Raw genomic sequence first — 16,306 nt, forward strand, 5'->3', positions numbered from 1 at the left:
CAAAAGCACTCTGAAGTTGATATTAAAAAGGATGTTGGAGTTCCTCATTGACAATATTTTCGAGCATGTTGTCTTCGGAAACCAGATCTTCCACCAAACAGTTTGAATTCTGATGGACAAAAAATGTGCTTCTTTTTTACCCGACTTGTTTTTATATTCCTATGAAGCAGAATTTATTCAAAAACTTCTACATGAGAAGAAAACACTTAATGTGGCCTTCACCTCGACATTCATATACATCTACGACGTTTTATCAATTTACAATAGTTACTTATAAATGGACTCGATATATCCCAGAACTCGAAATAAAAGACACATCTGTTTCATACTTGGATGTTTTACTGACTATAGATGATAAGGGCCAACTAACACTAACATCTAAATTGTATGACAAACTATGAATTCAGCTTGTCCATCGTCAACTTTTCCTTATTTATGTAGTAATATACACCTGCATAATTATGTTGTTTACGTCTCCCACCTTATTCGACACTCTAGAGCATGCTTTAAGTACGATCAATTTGTAAAACGAGGTAGGTTACAGATAGAAAAGTTGATGTTACAAGGATTTCAACATCCCCATTTAAAGTAAGCATTCCGTAAATTCTATGGTCTTTATAATGACCTTGTTAAGAAATGTAATCTATCACTGGGTCGCATTTTTGTTGACGTGTTTCATATCAATTGTTAGGCCTTTGTTTTTATACTAAATTTGACTATGGAATGTTCCGTCTACCTGATCAATACATAGGCCCATCAACAGAGAATGCTTATTCCTCCTAGGCACTGATCCCGCCTCTGGAATTTACGGGGGTCCATGTTTTACGGTCTGTTCACAAATTTGTTTTGTTAGGTGCTAGCCTCAGATCTGTCTTCAAGGTCCACATTGTATAGACAATTCCGAAGAAAAAATAAAAGCCAAATATAAGGAACATTTTAAATCTAAAACCAAACTTTGCACAGCAGATAAATAGTTCAGGTGTCACTTCATTGGTTCTTATAATATAATATAATATAATATAATATAATATAATATAATATAATATAATATAATATAATTATATCAAATAAATTTTAGTTAAAAATATCCAATTTATTCGGTAGTAATGTTGTCATACAGTATTTCACGAGCCTTTACATCTCCTTGTGGGCGACACTCTTTCTCTTTCGGGATCTTTCTGTTCTGTTATGCCAGCTCCTGCTTTCGGTCTTTAACTTTTCCTAGGATTCTGTAAAACAGAAATTCTCTAAAAATGATTGTTAGGATTAATATTACCTTTTATCATTCAATAACATCTATAAATAAATCTACACAAGAATTTATTTTCATATTCACGGTTATAGGCAAAATCACTAAGTCTGAGCCATATATCTACTCTCATCCTTGTGGAATACTAAAATAAGAGAACATTTTTAGGAGATATTGTGTTTCGGTAAATGGTATTCACCTACCTCTCCATTTTTTCAAAATTTTTCTTTTTGTTCTCAAGCATTCTCTAGGGTTGCCTCTGAAACAAAGGTTAGATCAAAGGCCAGACCACCTTTCTTTTCTGTTACTTCCTCCGTGTCGGGCGCAGTGGTTAGAGCGTCTGCTCTAGAGTCGCGGAATAAGGAGTTGATCCTTATCGCGGGTTCGAATCCACTGCGGGACGAGGAGACCGGTCCTTCGGATGAGACAGTATAGACCAAGGTCCCATGTCGCAGTAGGTGTTGGCACGAAAAAGATCCCTCACTGCTCAATGGCCCTAGGTGCCGAGTAAAGGTATAAATTTTTTGCAGCCCTCCACCGGCAAGTGGTGGCGTCTCCATATTAGTGAAAAATTCTCGAGAGAGACGTTAAACAACAAACAAACAAACAAAAACAAACAAACTTCCTCCGTTTGCATTGTGCATCGTACTTTCTCGTACGCCTCCATCTCTTCCTTCTTCACGCCTACTTTGTTATTTTTGGCAAAACAGCTCTGAAGTAGACCCATGATTATTTCAGAGCGTCAAAGACTATGGCATACAATATCTATAAAGATTTTCTTGATAATCTAATATTTTGATGTCACAGAGGATTTTTTTATTCTCCACTTTAAAGAGAACGAAAATTTTAAGCCTTGCTTCAAAATTTAAATAATAAATTTATCAATTAATTGATCTGTCAAGCTTTTTCTTTCAAGATAATAAAATACACCCTGCGAGGCATTTTGAGATTAAATATCATTTTTTATAGGACATTGCGCATTGAAATCCACTTTCAATCATGAATTTTATAACTGATGCCCTGTAGTTATGAAACATCGAAAGGTTCTTCCAGACCCGAACGAAGGGAGCAGGGTTCCCCCTTAATTTTGCCAGTGTAACTTTACTGTAAAAAAAAAAAGACTAATTTACAGCTGTACCCCAAAATAATTTGCCAGTTTATTCCATGCATATAAGAAATGAATTTAAGGTCAAGATCTAGTAAATAAAAAAGTTCCTACAGAATTCTCAAATTTGAGAAACGAATTCCTTTAATTATCCATTACAATTAAATTAAAGTTTAATAAATTAAGGTGTATCGGGACATAATTTTTAAGTTAGCTCAACTGAAAAAAACATATTTTAAACTGTCATTTTCAATGTAAAATGAAAAAATCGGGTATAAACATGGGAGTTTTCTCCATCTCAGACAAAGGAAATTTATCAATATTGCCTACAATCTCTCAGAAAACGGTTTTCCATTTCCTTTTGACCTCTTCTTTAAAATAAGATTAAATTGAATGTAGGTATCAGGGTTACTTTTGACATCTATATTTATAAATCAATAAATTTTGCAAATAAACTCAGAAACGCCTGCACCATAGTTAATCCTCTATTATTTCACTATATATGAGATGATGTTCGTAAACTATATTCAGATTTCATTCGCATACTAATTATCGGAAATTTAATATAAAAGTCTACTTTCATTTTTCGATAAACAGCCTTGAAATAGTAAAAAAGAGTGTACGGTGGTGGTTATGGTTGGCGGATCTAAGTTACTGGAAATTTTTAACGAAACTGACGACAAGCAATCGTTTAATTATTTGATAAAATGTCATTAATGAATTATTCAGTGAAAACTGGATTTAGGTTATACGGAAAAAATTAGTTATGATTACTGCATTATTAAAAAACAAAATGTACAAATCGTTTTCGCCAGTATCCGATCTTAGTTTTATACGTCTATATCTTCACACCCACACACACAACTCTATCACCGGTGGAATTAGAGGGTGTGTGACGGTACATATTGTCGTTTTGTACATATTGTCGTCGGCGAAAATATGTACCTACCCTCACTGAACATATTGTCGTCCATCGGTACATATTGTCGCCGACAATATATACCGAGACGAGCCTTATTTTCCTCCTGCATAATGGACGACAAAATGTACAGTCAGGCACCATCACATATTGTCGTCGGCGACAATATGCACAGTGAAGGTCGGCATATATTGTCGTCGATATATTGTTTTGACGAATATTTACTTGAGAAAGGAAAGAGAGATTGACAATTACACACACACGCACAGAGGGAGACAGACAGCATTACTCGCATTACTGTAGGGAGAAAACTTTTTGGTCAGAAAAATGTGTACAGGATTGATGTACATCACTATGATATGTCAAGATACCTTAATTCTTGAGATATCTGATAAATCAGCTTATTTTTTTTTTCTTGTAATATATACTTGGAGATTGAATACAAGTATTAGTTTTTTATGTTCAGTTTAATTATTTGGAAATTATTTTTTGCATTATTCTTATATTCAATCATGTGCCGATATAATTGGTGTTGGGGTTGACATTTTTAGATCACCTGGACTGGAAGTTCAAGTGAGCTTTTCTGATCACATTTTGTCTGACCGTCCCTCTGTCACTAAACTTTTTTCAATTTCAGCTTCTTCTAAAGAATTACTGGTTCAATTTCAAGCAAACTTGCCGCAAAGCATCCGTGGATAAAGGGGATTCAAGTCTGTTAAAATGAAGGGCCATGTCCTCTTTCAAGGTAAGAAGTAGTTAAAAATTGGTGAAAATTTAGTGACATCTTTTAAAAATCTTCACAAGAACCACTGAGTCAGAAAAGTTGAAACTTATGTGAAAGCTTCATTATGAAGTGTAGATTCAGTTTTATTCAGATCATGTCCCTCGGGGGAAGGGTGTGGCTATAATTGGTGATCAAAGTTTTTCATAGAATATTTAGAAAAAAATTCTTTCAATTTTTTTTTCAAGAAGCACTGGGTCAGAAGAGATGATACTTATGTGAAAGCTTCGTTACATAGCGTAAGTTCAATTTTGAGGTGCTGGCACGAAAAAAGATCCCTCACTCCTCAATGACCCTGAATGCCAAGTATAGGTCTAAATTTGCAGCCCTCCACCGGCAAGTGGTGACGTCTACATACGAATGAAAATTTTCGAGATGGACATTATAACAACGAACAAACAAACAAAAACAAAATCAATTTTGTTCAAATCATGACCCCAGGGATGGGTGATCAAAGTTTTACATAGGAATATAATACAGAAAATCTTTAAGAATCTTCTAAAAAGAACCAGACAGATGTAGCAACGGCGCACCCCACCCCCACCCAGTGGTTTGATTTTTTTCTGCTTTGGTAAATTTTGTTTGTTTAACTTGTATATACTCTCAATTTAGTCAACAGGTAAAATTTCTTAATTAAATAATTTACTTAACATTTGCAGTAACACACCTTTACACACAAATGCCTTTTTAAATTTTTTTGTTTGTCAAAAAAAATTTTGAATCGCCCGCATCCCCCCTCCGTTCTGAAATTTCTGGATCCACCACTGAGAACAGCAGTAGGCCCGTGATTAGTGATGTTTATACGGAAAAACCTCAGGTAGCGCAGATTCACGTATCTTCAAATCAAACCGGGCCTAGGATGGGGCCACATTGGGCAATCAAAGTTTTACATAGGAATATATGAGGAAATTCTTTAAAATTATCTTCTCAAAAACAGCAAAGCAATGATTAGTCATATTTATATGGACTGATTGATTGATGATTATTGTTTAACGCCGAGTCGGCAATATTTCAGCCAAATTTCGGCAATCAAAAGTGTATACAGTGCCCACTGTCCAATCCGACAACTGTTCAATCCGGCACACTGGACTTTCCGACCTCATATTTTATTTCCAAAAATTTCTTTATAATTTATATAGAATAAAACACTGTATATTCCGACCACTGCACATTCCGAATTCCGGCGATTTTTTGTCAACAGAAGTAGAAAATTACTTTATGATTTACCCTGAGTAATCCGACATAATTACACTGGTGTACCGTAATTAGCCGCCGGCCAGGTAACATGAATGTCCCGTTTGGTCACAAGATTGGTCTACTTAGAGAGTAGTTAATTACATGTACGAGTTCGAAAGTGTTTATGTAAGCAATTATAAATGAACAGTTTTTGAATTAAAAATTAGGCAATTATTTCTCTTTGATGTTATATATACGTACGTCCCTGTTATTATCAATTTTATTCTCGCATTGGAAAAAATAGCATCCACGCGACAGAAAATAAAAAGAGTACATGATGTTTAGATCGCCTTTACCTTACAGAATAAAAAAGATTTTTAGCTTGAAATTAAAATCAAATATGCAGTCAGGGTCCTTCGTAAAGCCATGTTATGAAAAAAAAAAATGAGTACGGCGAACTACTGTGTAACATGTATACAATACACAATTTGAAAGGCAGCAACTTGTCTTATAGAAAACGTTTCATTTCCGGGTTAATATACACTGAATCAAGCGAGGCTGTGTACATAAAAGATTCGCCGAAAGTAAAAAATACCGCTTTCAGTTGCCCATTAAATTTAAAATATTACGTCTGTTTGATTAAAATTCAATCGCACAGTTTTAGAGTTACGTCCCGTTTGTACGAAAAGTCGCGTGACGGTATTAATAGCACAGTCTATATTGAGAAATAATCTGTAGAAGAAAAAAAACAAACCATACCACTGTGTAGAGAAGGTAGACGAAATATTTACTTTAATATCGACTGTCAGTAAGTAAAAATTAAATTGCAACATCTCGAAATCTCGAAGCGATCGGCAGTTCCATGTTTTGTCCATTTTAAAAAAAAGAAAAACATCGTATATTACTACAGAGATTACTAATGCTATATCACAAACGCTGTTTCTCAAAGAAATGCTAATCAGATATAATTTATACAGCGAAGAAACACACAATTATGCAAACACTTTGACAATTAAATACAAGTGTACTCTTAACCTAATGAAAAATGATTTTTTTTTTTGTATGAAGTCGTCTGACACTAATGATAATGCTCAGAAATATTCAACACTGGGTAATCCGGCACACTGCCTAATCCGACATTGTTTTTATTTCCCGCAGCATGTCGGATAAGACAGGTTTCACTGTATGACCATTTTTGAAGTTTTTGGTTTCTCTGGCCATATTTATATGGAGCATTGCCGTGCATTGTCATGCGACATATGTTCTGATGGACGACAATATGCGCAGTGAGCGTAGGTACACATCGTCGGCGACAATATGAACAGGACGACAAAATGTACCGTCACAATCACGCTGCATGAAATAGCATACGAGACACGTCAGTGTGATTCACACACCAATTACATTCACAAAACTATCAAAAAACAACAAAAGAAATCTTTAAGCAACAATATCTGTGGGGCGACAATATGTACAGTGAGGGTGAGGCACATTATGTCGCCAGCGACAATATGTACATATGTAACTTTTCAGCCGGCGACAATATGTACCGATGGACGACAATATGTGCAGTGAGGGTAGGTACATATTGTCGCCGACGACAATATATACAAAACGACAATATGTACCGTCACAGGGTGCTTTGGATACGCATGCCCAACTAAAATGTACATGTACATGCGTATTGATACATGTACATGTATGTAACTAGATAGAACGTTCTATCGTTAAAAAAGACTTCTTTAGCAATTAATGTAAAAAAAAAAATCGTGTTAAACTATTTTATATTATTAAACTTTTTATGTCTTCCTGAGATTATCACCGTGACATAAAACAAATTGAAAGACACTTGGAATGAAAAGGCGAAGATAATGTAACACTGATCGCAATCTCAAAAAATCCACAAACAATACAAATCCGTGAACAGGGCATAAAATGTGGACCCCCGGGAATCCCAGAAGTAGGATCAGGGGGTCGTAACATAAAGGGTACTTAAGTCTAAGACCATGCTTAAGTAGGACTTAAGTACAGTCTTAAACTTGAGACCGTAACTAGAAGCGTGCTAAGATTTGACAATCTTAGCAAACACAGGAAGAACTAAGACTAACCCTAACCCTAACCCTAACCCAACTGAAAGATGCCTTTCAGCAACATTTCAGTAACATTTCAGTCACTGAATGGCAGGTACTTTTCAGTGGCCATTCAATCACCTTTCAGTGACCATTCAGCCAATCTTTCAGTTACCCTTCAGCCACCTTTCAGTGACCATTTAGCCAACCTTCAGTGACCATTCAGCCAACATTCAGCCACCTTTCAGTGACCATTCAGCCACCTTTCAGTGACCCTTCAGCCAACATTCAGCCACTTTTCTGTAACCATTCAGCCAATTTTCAGTGACTTTTCAGCCATTTTTCAGTGACCATTGTGCCAACTTTTTATGACAATTTAACTAACTTTCATAAAACTAGAGGTGACTTTAATAGAATCATTCATTACTACGAGTGTGGGATAGTGAAATTCCACCGAGGGGACAAGATTCACGGTCTAGGACGAGGCTTTGCAATCACGCTGCATGAAATAGCATACGAGACACGTCAGTGTGATTCACACACCAATTACATTCACAAAACTATCAAAAAACAACAAAAGAAATCTTTAAGCAACAATATCTGTGGGGCGACAATATGTACAGTGAGGGTGAGGCACATTATGTCGCCAGCGACAATATGTACATATGTAACTTTTCAGCCGGCGACAATATGTACCGATGGACGACAATATGTGCAGTGAGGGTAGGTACATATTGTCGCCGACGACAATATATACAAAACGACAATATGTACCGTCACAGGGTGCTTTGGATACGCATGCCCAACTAAAATGTACATGTACATGCGTATTGATACATGTACATGTATGTAACTAGATAGAACGTTCTATCGTTAAAAAAGACTTCTTTAGCAATTAATGTAAAAAAAAAAATCGTGTTAAACTATTTTATATTATTAAACTTTTTATGTCTTCCTGAGATTATCACCGTGACATAAAACAAATTGAAAGACACTTGGAATGAAAAGGCGAAGATAATGTAACACTGATCGCAATCTCAAAAAATCCACAAACAATACAAATCCGTGAACAGGGCATAAAATGTGGACCCCCGGGAATCCCAGAAGTAGGATCAGGGGGTCGTAACATAAAGGGTACTTAAGTCTAAGACCATGCTTAAGTAGGACTTAAGTACAGTCTTAAACTTGAGACCGTAACTAGAAGCGTGCTAAGATTTGACAATCTTAGCAAACACAGGAAGAACTAAGACTAACCCTAACCCTAACCCAACTGAAAGATGCCTTTCAGCAACATTTCAGTAACATTTCAGTCACTGAATGGCAGGTACTTTTCAGTGGCCATTCAATCACCTTTCAGTGACCATTCAGCCAATCTTTCAGTTACCCTTCAGCCACCTTTCAGTGACCATTTAGCCAACCTTCAGTGACCATTCAGCCAACATTCAGCCACCTTTCAGTGACCATTCAGCCACCTTTCAGTGACCCTTCAGCCAACATTCAGCCACTTTTCTGTAACCATTCAGCCAATTTTCAGTGACTTTTCAGCCATTTTTCAGTGACCATTGTGCCAACTTTTTATGACAATTTAACTAACTTTCATAAAACTAGAGGTGACTTTAATAGAATCATTCATTACTACGAGTGTGGGATAGTGAAATTCCACCGAGGGGACAAGATTCACGGTCTAGGACGAGGCTTTGCCGAGTCCTAGACAGTGAATCTTGGCCCCGAGGTGGAATTTCACTATCCCACACGAGTATGTAATGAATGATTATTTTTCTCGCATTATTTTACCCAAAATAACGGCTTGCCATCACCATTGAAAAAATTATATTTTTAATTTAGCATCCTATTAAAAATCTGTAAACACCATCAAATAAATCGTACCTTAAAATGGTTTACACAGTATGTGTAAACTCAGAAAATGAATTTCAGTCCACTTAAATCATTCTGAATTAAATAAACTGGATTTAAAAAAAAAACGATAGTGTAACATTTTAGAAGAATCCTTCCGCGACCTACAAATAGTGCCATTTAGAAAGTGAAAATACGACAATCTTTTGAATGAAAATAAGTTTGATTAAATAAATAAAACAACAACATTTTAAGAATATGTTACTTTTTTTAAGACATTGTTACAAGTATTATATAAGAAGGAATGTTTACGTTGCCGTTCGCAGCGTAGTAATACACAGTGTAAGACAGAAACATCTCACACTGCTGTCTCACACTGGACAGGTCTATCTAACACCGGTGATTATGCGAGAAAAGTATGTCTTAACTTTCTTAAACACATATTTAGAACTATTTAAGGTTGACTTACTATGTTAAAACATTCCTCTATTAATATCATGCATTAAAAGATAATTTCTCTATCTCTATTTAGTACACTGGTATAAGAATTTTAGTTTTTCGTCCCGGGGGGGGGGGGGGTTGTTATACATCACTTATTCCAATATCACTCTCTAAATGACATACATGTAAATGCAAAATATTATTTTTGGGATACGTTTGAAATATTATAGTGGGACCTAGGTTACATGTATAAACACTAATCATTATAAGTAAATTGTAAACAGTAATCATGGATTTGTTTGTTTACTGAGAAAAAAATGAGATGAAATGATTTTAAAAACTGTAGGTGAAGTAAAGGGTGATGAGTAGAAAACTAATAAAGATTTTCTGTAAATTAGATTGAATGTAGAACGCAACAAGCGAGGATTCAGACAGGGGTTCACTACCGTTAACGCAAGAGAGAGAGAGAGAGAGAGAGAGAGAGAGAGAGTTGTTGATAAGTTGGAGATATACGAAAAATTGTTCTCTGAAAACAATTCTTTTCCACCCTTCATTAAATTGTAAATAAGTATATCATAAAACGTCTGCAGTCTCTGCTTGCTGATATGGGAGGGGAGAAAAAAAATCAAAATGCCCCTATTGGGTTTTTTTTCTTTTTTATTAAGAGTTTCAATTTCAAGTACGTAGACGTTCGGTTATCGTGTCATGTCTGCGAGAATGACAATTTGAAACTAAGTGAACATTTGTCAAACGGAAGAATAACAACAAACGGTAAACTGAAAACATCGCAGTCTCGAATGATAAACAATATTCACGCATTTACAATGAACCACTGGTGCCACTTTGTGATCGTGCAATATTTGTTTTCATATATTCAGAATTATTTAAACAGAATTAACTTAAATTAAGTACGAAATCTAATCTAACCTAGCTCAAACCGATAAGTAAGGACGTCAATTTTAAGATACATGTGATTTAAAAACGGAACTAAATCATTTTTACAAATACATATAAGTAAATAAATTGAAAAACTAGGATGATTAATAAAACATTTTTTTGAACATAAGTTTGACTTAGCTAAGACCTAGCTATAAGTCCGTTTTATGTTACGGTTTAAGACATACTTAAGTAGTACTTAGGCAGGTCTTAAGATTGCACCTAAAACATACTTATGACCCTACTTAAGTCAAAAACTTAGCAAGCTTTATGTTACGACCCCCAGGTGCCTAGGAGGAATAGGCATCCCCTGGTGACCGGTCACACCCGCCGTGAGCCCTTTGTATTGATCAAGTAGACGGAACATTCCGCAGTCAAATTTAGTCTAATAACAAAGGCCTATCAATTGATATAATCGAAACACGTCAGCCAAAATACGACCCAAGTGTTAACAAGATCATTAAAACGAACATAGAATTTACGAAATGCTGAATTTAAACGAGGTTGTCGACATTCCTGTAACATCAACTTTTCTGTCAGTCGCCTTTCTCGGTTTAAAAATTGATCGTACTTAAAGAATGCTCTTGAGTATAGAATAAGTTAAACACCACATACAGGTGAAAGCGGAATATTAATACATAAATAAAGAAAGTTGACGATAAACAAGCTGAATTCATCTCGTTCGTCATACAATTTTGTTGGTAGTTGGTCTTTATTGTCTATTGTCAGTAAAACATCCAAATATTAAACAGATGTGGCATATTCTGTGGTGTCTTTTATTTAAAGTTCACTGGGATATATCGAGTCGACATATGAATGGAAGTAACTTTTGTTAATTCCTGAAACGTCGTCTATATCTATCTGAATAACGAGTTGAAGGTCAAAGCAAGTGTTTTCTTCTTCTCATGTAGAAGTTTTTGAATAAATTCTGCTTCATATGAAAATAAAAACAGGTCAGCTAATAAAGGAGCACAATTTTTGCCAATCGAAATTCCAGCAGTTTGTTGCAAGACCTTTTTTCCGAAGTCTACAAATATGTTGTTAACAATGAGCTCCAGCATCTTTTTAATATTAACTTCAGAGTACTTTTGTTTAGAATCAGAGTGATTTTTAACAAAGTAATTCTGTTGATGATCAATCACAAGATACGACAATTTCCGAGTTCCATTTTTATAAAAGAAGCAGTTACACATGTATCTATATATGATATCAAAAAGCCTAGTTTTTAATTTATCGTGAGTAATCGTTGTATAATGTGTAGAAATGTCATATGTTTTGATGTTATTGACTTTAGAAAAAATTGGTGATTTTAAATTTTCTAAAAGTTCTTTGAAATGTTTAAGAATCCACATCTGATTTACACCACTTCTAGAATATACTGTAACAGTGCGTCTGAAATTTCTTCTTTACAGCAGTCAACATGATCTATATTTTTGTGAGTAGTAAAGATAGGGGCTTGGTAGAGCATTTCCTGGACTTGTGCAATGTATCTTTGTTTTAAGGATTTTTATAAAGTTTAAGAATCCAGTATCGGTCGGCTATAGATCGAACTCATCTTGGTTGACTGCGATGTTATACGTTTTGAACACTGAATATGTGATTTTGAAGAATTTCAACCATAGAACGTTAACTTTGAGTATATTTTGGATTTCCAGACGTGGAATTAAAACTAAGTTCTTCTATAAAAAAAAAAAATAAATAAAAACAAAAAAAGTTATAATGATGAGACTTGCAAACAAAGCCGATATTGTTACAGTGAAAATATAATGATGCAAATCTGTTATGAGATCTCCTCGTCTTCAAGAAATAATAAAGCTTTAAAACATCCTCGGGCAAAATGCGTTTTGTCAACCCCCCGAATCAAATTGTTTGCCTTTGGCCTGACGGCCTCAGGCAAACAGTTTGGTTCTTGGGTCCGACAAAACCCATATGTTGCCCTCGAACCCAGTCAATAATGTATAGTTAACGATACCTCCAGATTGTAATAATTAAAAGTTAAAGCTCTCTCATATCAAAATCAGATATATTTCTCCACTTATGAAAATAGAGTTTGGGGATAAAAATAAAATTCAACAGAATTTTAATTGTTGTAATTATTAATTAGTTATGTCTTTTAAGTTTTTTTTTTTTAAAAATAATTGAATTCAAAGAAAATTGACTTTTTTTGCACAGTGTGATAAAGCTCCAGAGAGGGACCTTCTGTCAACAGCTGGCTACATACATGTATGAAAGAAATAAATTGTCTCCCGTTTTCGCGAAAGCGAGTGGAAATTAAATCTCATTCGTCTGTCTGTCAGTCTGTTGTCATGTTCTAAACTTTGTATTTACTCCCACCCGGTAAATTCAAAATTTAGAACATGACACTGTCAGTCTGTCTGTCACAAAAACTTTAACCTTGGTCATAACTTTTGAATGAGAAGAGATAGGGCTTTCATATTTTACAAGTACATTACCTGTGACAAGACCTTTCTAAATGTACTATAATTTTTGACCCAGTGACCTTGAAGTTTGACCTACTTTTCAAAAATTTTAGCATTTCTTTAAATTGATCATAACTTTTGAATGAGAAGAGATACGACTGTGATGATATTATACATGTATTTTACCTGTGACCAGTCCTTTCCAGACATACTAAGATTTTTGATCCCGTGATCTTGAAGTTTGACCAACTTTTCAAAAATTTAGTTTTGCTTATATCTTTTGATGGAGAAGATAAAGGGCTTTCATATTTGACATTTGTGCATTACCTGCGACAACATCTTTTAAATATACAATGACTTTTGACCCCTTGACCATGACCTTGAAGTTTGTCCTACCTTTCAAACTTTTAACTTTACATTAAATCGGTGATAAAATTTAAATAAGAAAAGATAAGACTATCATATTATATATGTACATTACCTGTGACAAGGCCTTTCCAAAAATACTTTGAATTTTGCCCCTGCGACTTTACTTGAAATTTGACCTACTTTTCCAAATTGTTATCTTTGCTTAAAACTTTTGATTCAGAATACACAGGGCTTTCATATTTGACATGTGCCTTACCTGCGACAAAGTGTTTCCGAGCATGCTATGATTTTTTACTTCTTGACCTTGACCTTCATGTTTGATTGATTGATTGTATATTATTTTACGTCCCATTCGAGAATTTTTCACTCATATAGAGACGTCACCATATACCGGTGAAGGGCTTCAAATTTTGACCTTTACTCGGCACTCAGGGCCATTGAGCAGTGAGGGATCTTTATTGTGCCAACGACTGCCGTGACACGGGGCCTCGGTTTTTAAGGTCTCATCCGAAAGACCCGCAACTTTCACTCCAAATTGCCGAGCGCATGGCAAAGGAACAGTTGTTACCTATTTTTTATCGACTTAGGTCTGTCGCGGCCGAGATTCGAACTCACGACCTCCTGATCACGGAGCGAGCGCTCTACCGACTGAGCTACCGTGAACGGTCCTTCATGTTTGAAGTTATTCTCAAAAATTTGCACTTTGGTGATTGCTTTTGAATGATATATGATAAGGCTTTCATATTTGACAAGTGCATTAACTGTGTCAAAATGTTTCCAAATGTTCTGTGATATTTGACCCCGTGACCTTCAAATTGACCTAATTCTCAAACGTTTCACCAGTATTGATAACTTTTGAAGGGCAAAGATAGGACATTCATATTTGACACGTGCATTACCTGTGACAATCATTTTCAAACATTTACATTTTCCAACGTCTTTCTTTGAGATAAAACTACAAATAAGGTAATGGCTTTATAACCCCATAAAGCGATTTGCTCAGCACTTGACAGAACTGTATGCTTTTTCGCTGTGTGTTGCTTAATTAGTAATACACCTGGCGGGGATGCTGAGATTTCTTATTATTGAATTTTTTTTATTGAATCAAGGATCAGGTAAAAATGTAAATATAAGGAATAACTGTCTGGTTTTTTCGATTTATGATGATGATCAATCAATTTGCTCGCATGATAATTTTACGCATAAACGCTTTCGGCATTTATGCTAATACGCGACTTCCGAGATACGTTTCCGACCCGATTTTTACATCACGCAAAAGTGAAATGTAGGGCATGTTTACTTCCGTTTTCATCGTAAACGATGGCGTCATTAGATACAGACTGCGATTACGACTATAATTTCAATTCTTGGCAAGTGCCTATGCTGAAAGACCTTTTATCCTTTAAAGGAATAGCTTTTTCAATATATTAAAATCATCATTTGATAAGACTTTGTGAACTGGGAGTTGAAATTCAGAAGTGGCAGATGATTAGGCCTACAGGGTGGTGATGTCAAACTGTTGGAGATAAAGTTTTCCGAAATATAACAAGTGTTGATAGGTGGTCTGAAGATCTCATAAAACTGCCGAACATTGAGATTTCCGATGTTTTCATAAAACTTTTGAACGATGGCTGGAGTACGTTATTCTCGGTTGAAAACATAGACAGAGACAAGACAATGGATACAGACTAAAACAACCACGTTGATAAAGTGAAAGTGTCCCCCCTGTCTGATGATTTTCAGTACATCAAGTGTGACACAGTTCCTGAGACTAGCCAGATGCAGATCCGTACAAGACCTGGATATTTGTTGAGGGCAATGAACAGATTCACTCAGGTGGATGTAGTGTAAATATTCTGGTTTTCACATTATGACTACAGATTCTCCAGTAGAATTTAAAGCAATAATTATCAAAAATGTTATTTCATAAAGATATACTAATGCTTTTTGTTCATAAAAAAACATACACAGAGGGAGCCCTGTCTCAGCCTACAAGCATTTATGATTATGTAAATTGCTCAATACACTATTCATGTCATGGAATTTCATATTCAATACTTCATCACTTTGAACAAAAGTTCTCTTGATTTTAGAGATGATGGGTCGTGTAAGCACTGTACAGCTTCGATATTTGCTGTGGCTTCATTCTGTGAGAGGCACAAAGACTGTCACACTCAAGTCGGAACAGATATTCCATGTGTTTGGGACAATTTTTTAAGCCTCGTGTCATCTCATCTTGTATTGGCCAATTACATAAAACTACAGGACTATACAGGAGAAGAACCTGAAGTTAGCGCTCACCATTCAATAAACAACCCATGCAAGTCCTTGAACAACAACTCTATTAAAGAAATTGAAGAAAAAAAATTGTTTCAACTCCTGTGTTTTTACACAAAATGTGGATTTTTCTGTGAGCAAATACATTATGATCCTTTGAAATTTGAGGAAATAGTACAAAAATGTGAATATCTCTTCGACAAACATTTGAAAGTTGCAATTATGTCTCTCTAAGTATAGCAGAGCAACAAATTTGTAAATGAGATAAGCATGTAATGCATAATAATTTATGGCATTCTTGATTATAACAGTGAGGAAAAACTTAAAACACTTTTGGTCTAAGGTACAGGATTCATTAATATTCATAATTTATTGATGGCAGAATACCTGAACTGATAAATATAAATTAGGAACAAACAATAAAATATTTCAATCATCATGATCATATGATTAAATTCTTTCATAAATAAATACAATATTTACATTACAGTTTGTATCAGACCTGGGGTAATGGTAATGCATTGTAATCATTACATTTTTTCAAAGTAATTGGATGTAATGTGTAATGGACTCATCTTTCAATTACAATTGTAATGTTTATGCATTAATTTAAAAAAAAATGTCAGTAATGACCATTGCCTTTCAATTACATTTTGGTTTTAAATCTCTCTTCATTATTGAATCTGAAACAAATAAAGGTCACTGAGAGG

The 16,306-nt window shown here is 35.0% G+C and overlaps 1 long non-coding RNA gene across 1 annotated transcript; it reads left to right on the top strand.

Moving 5' to 3' along the window:
• Positions 1-14,569: 14,569 nt before the first annotated feature.
• Positions 14,570-16,035, top strand: LOC133187174 (uncharacterized). Its single transcript, XR_009721136.1, has 2 exons — positions 14,570-15,166; positions 15,413-16,035. It is a non-coding gene; the product is annotated as an uncharacterized LOC133187174 (long non-coding RNA).
• The last annotated feature ends 271 nt before the right edge of the window (positions 16,036-16,306 follow it).

The sequence above is a fragment of the Saccostrea echinata genome, unplaced genomic scaffold (assembly GCF_033153115.1).
Source record: "Saccostrea echinata isolate AGI-Se365-2 ecotype Australia unplaced genomic scaffold, CSIRO_AGI_Sech_v1 ptg000014l, whole genome shotgun sequence".
Taxonomy (NCBI): domain Eukaryota; kingdom Metazoa; phylum Mollusca; class Bivalvia; order Ostreida; family Ostreidae; genus Saccostrea; species Saccostrea echinata.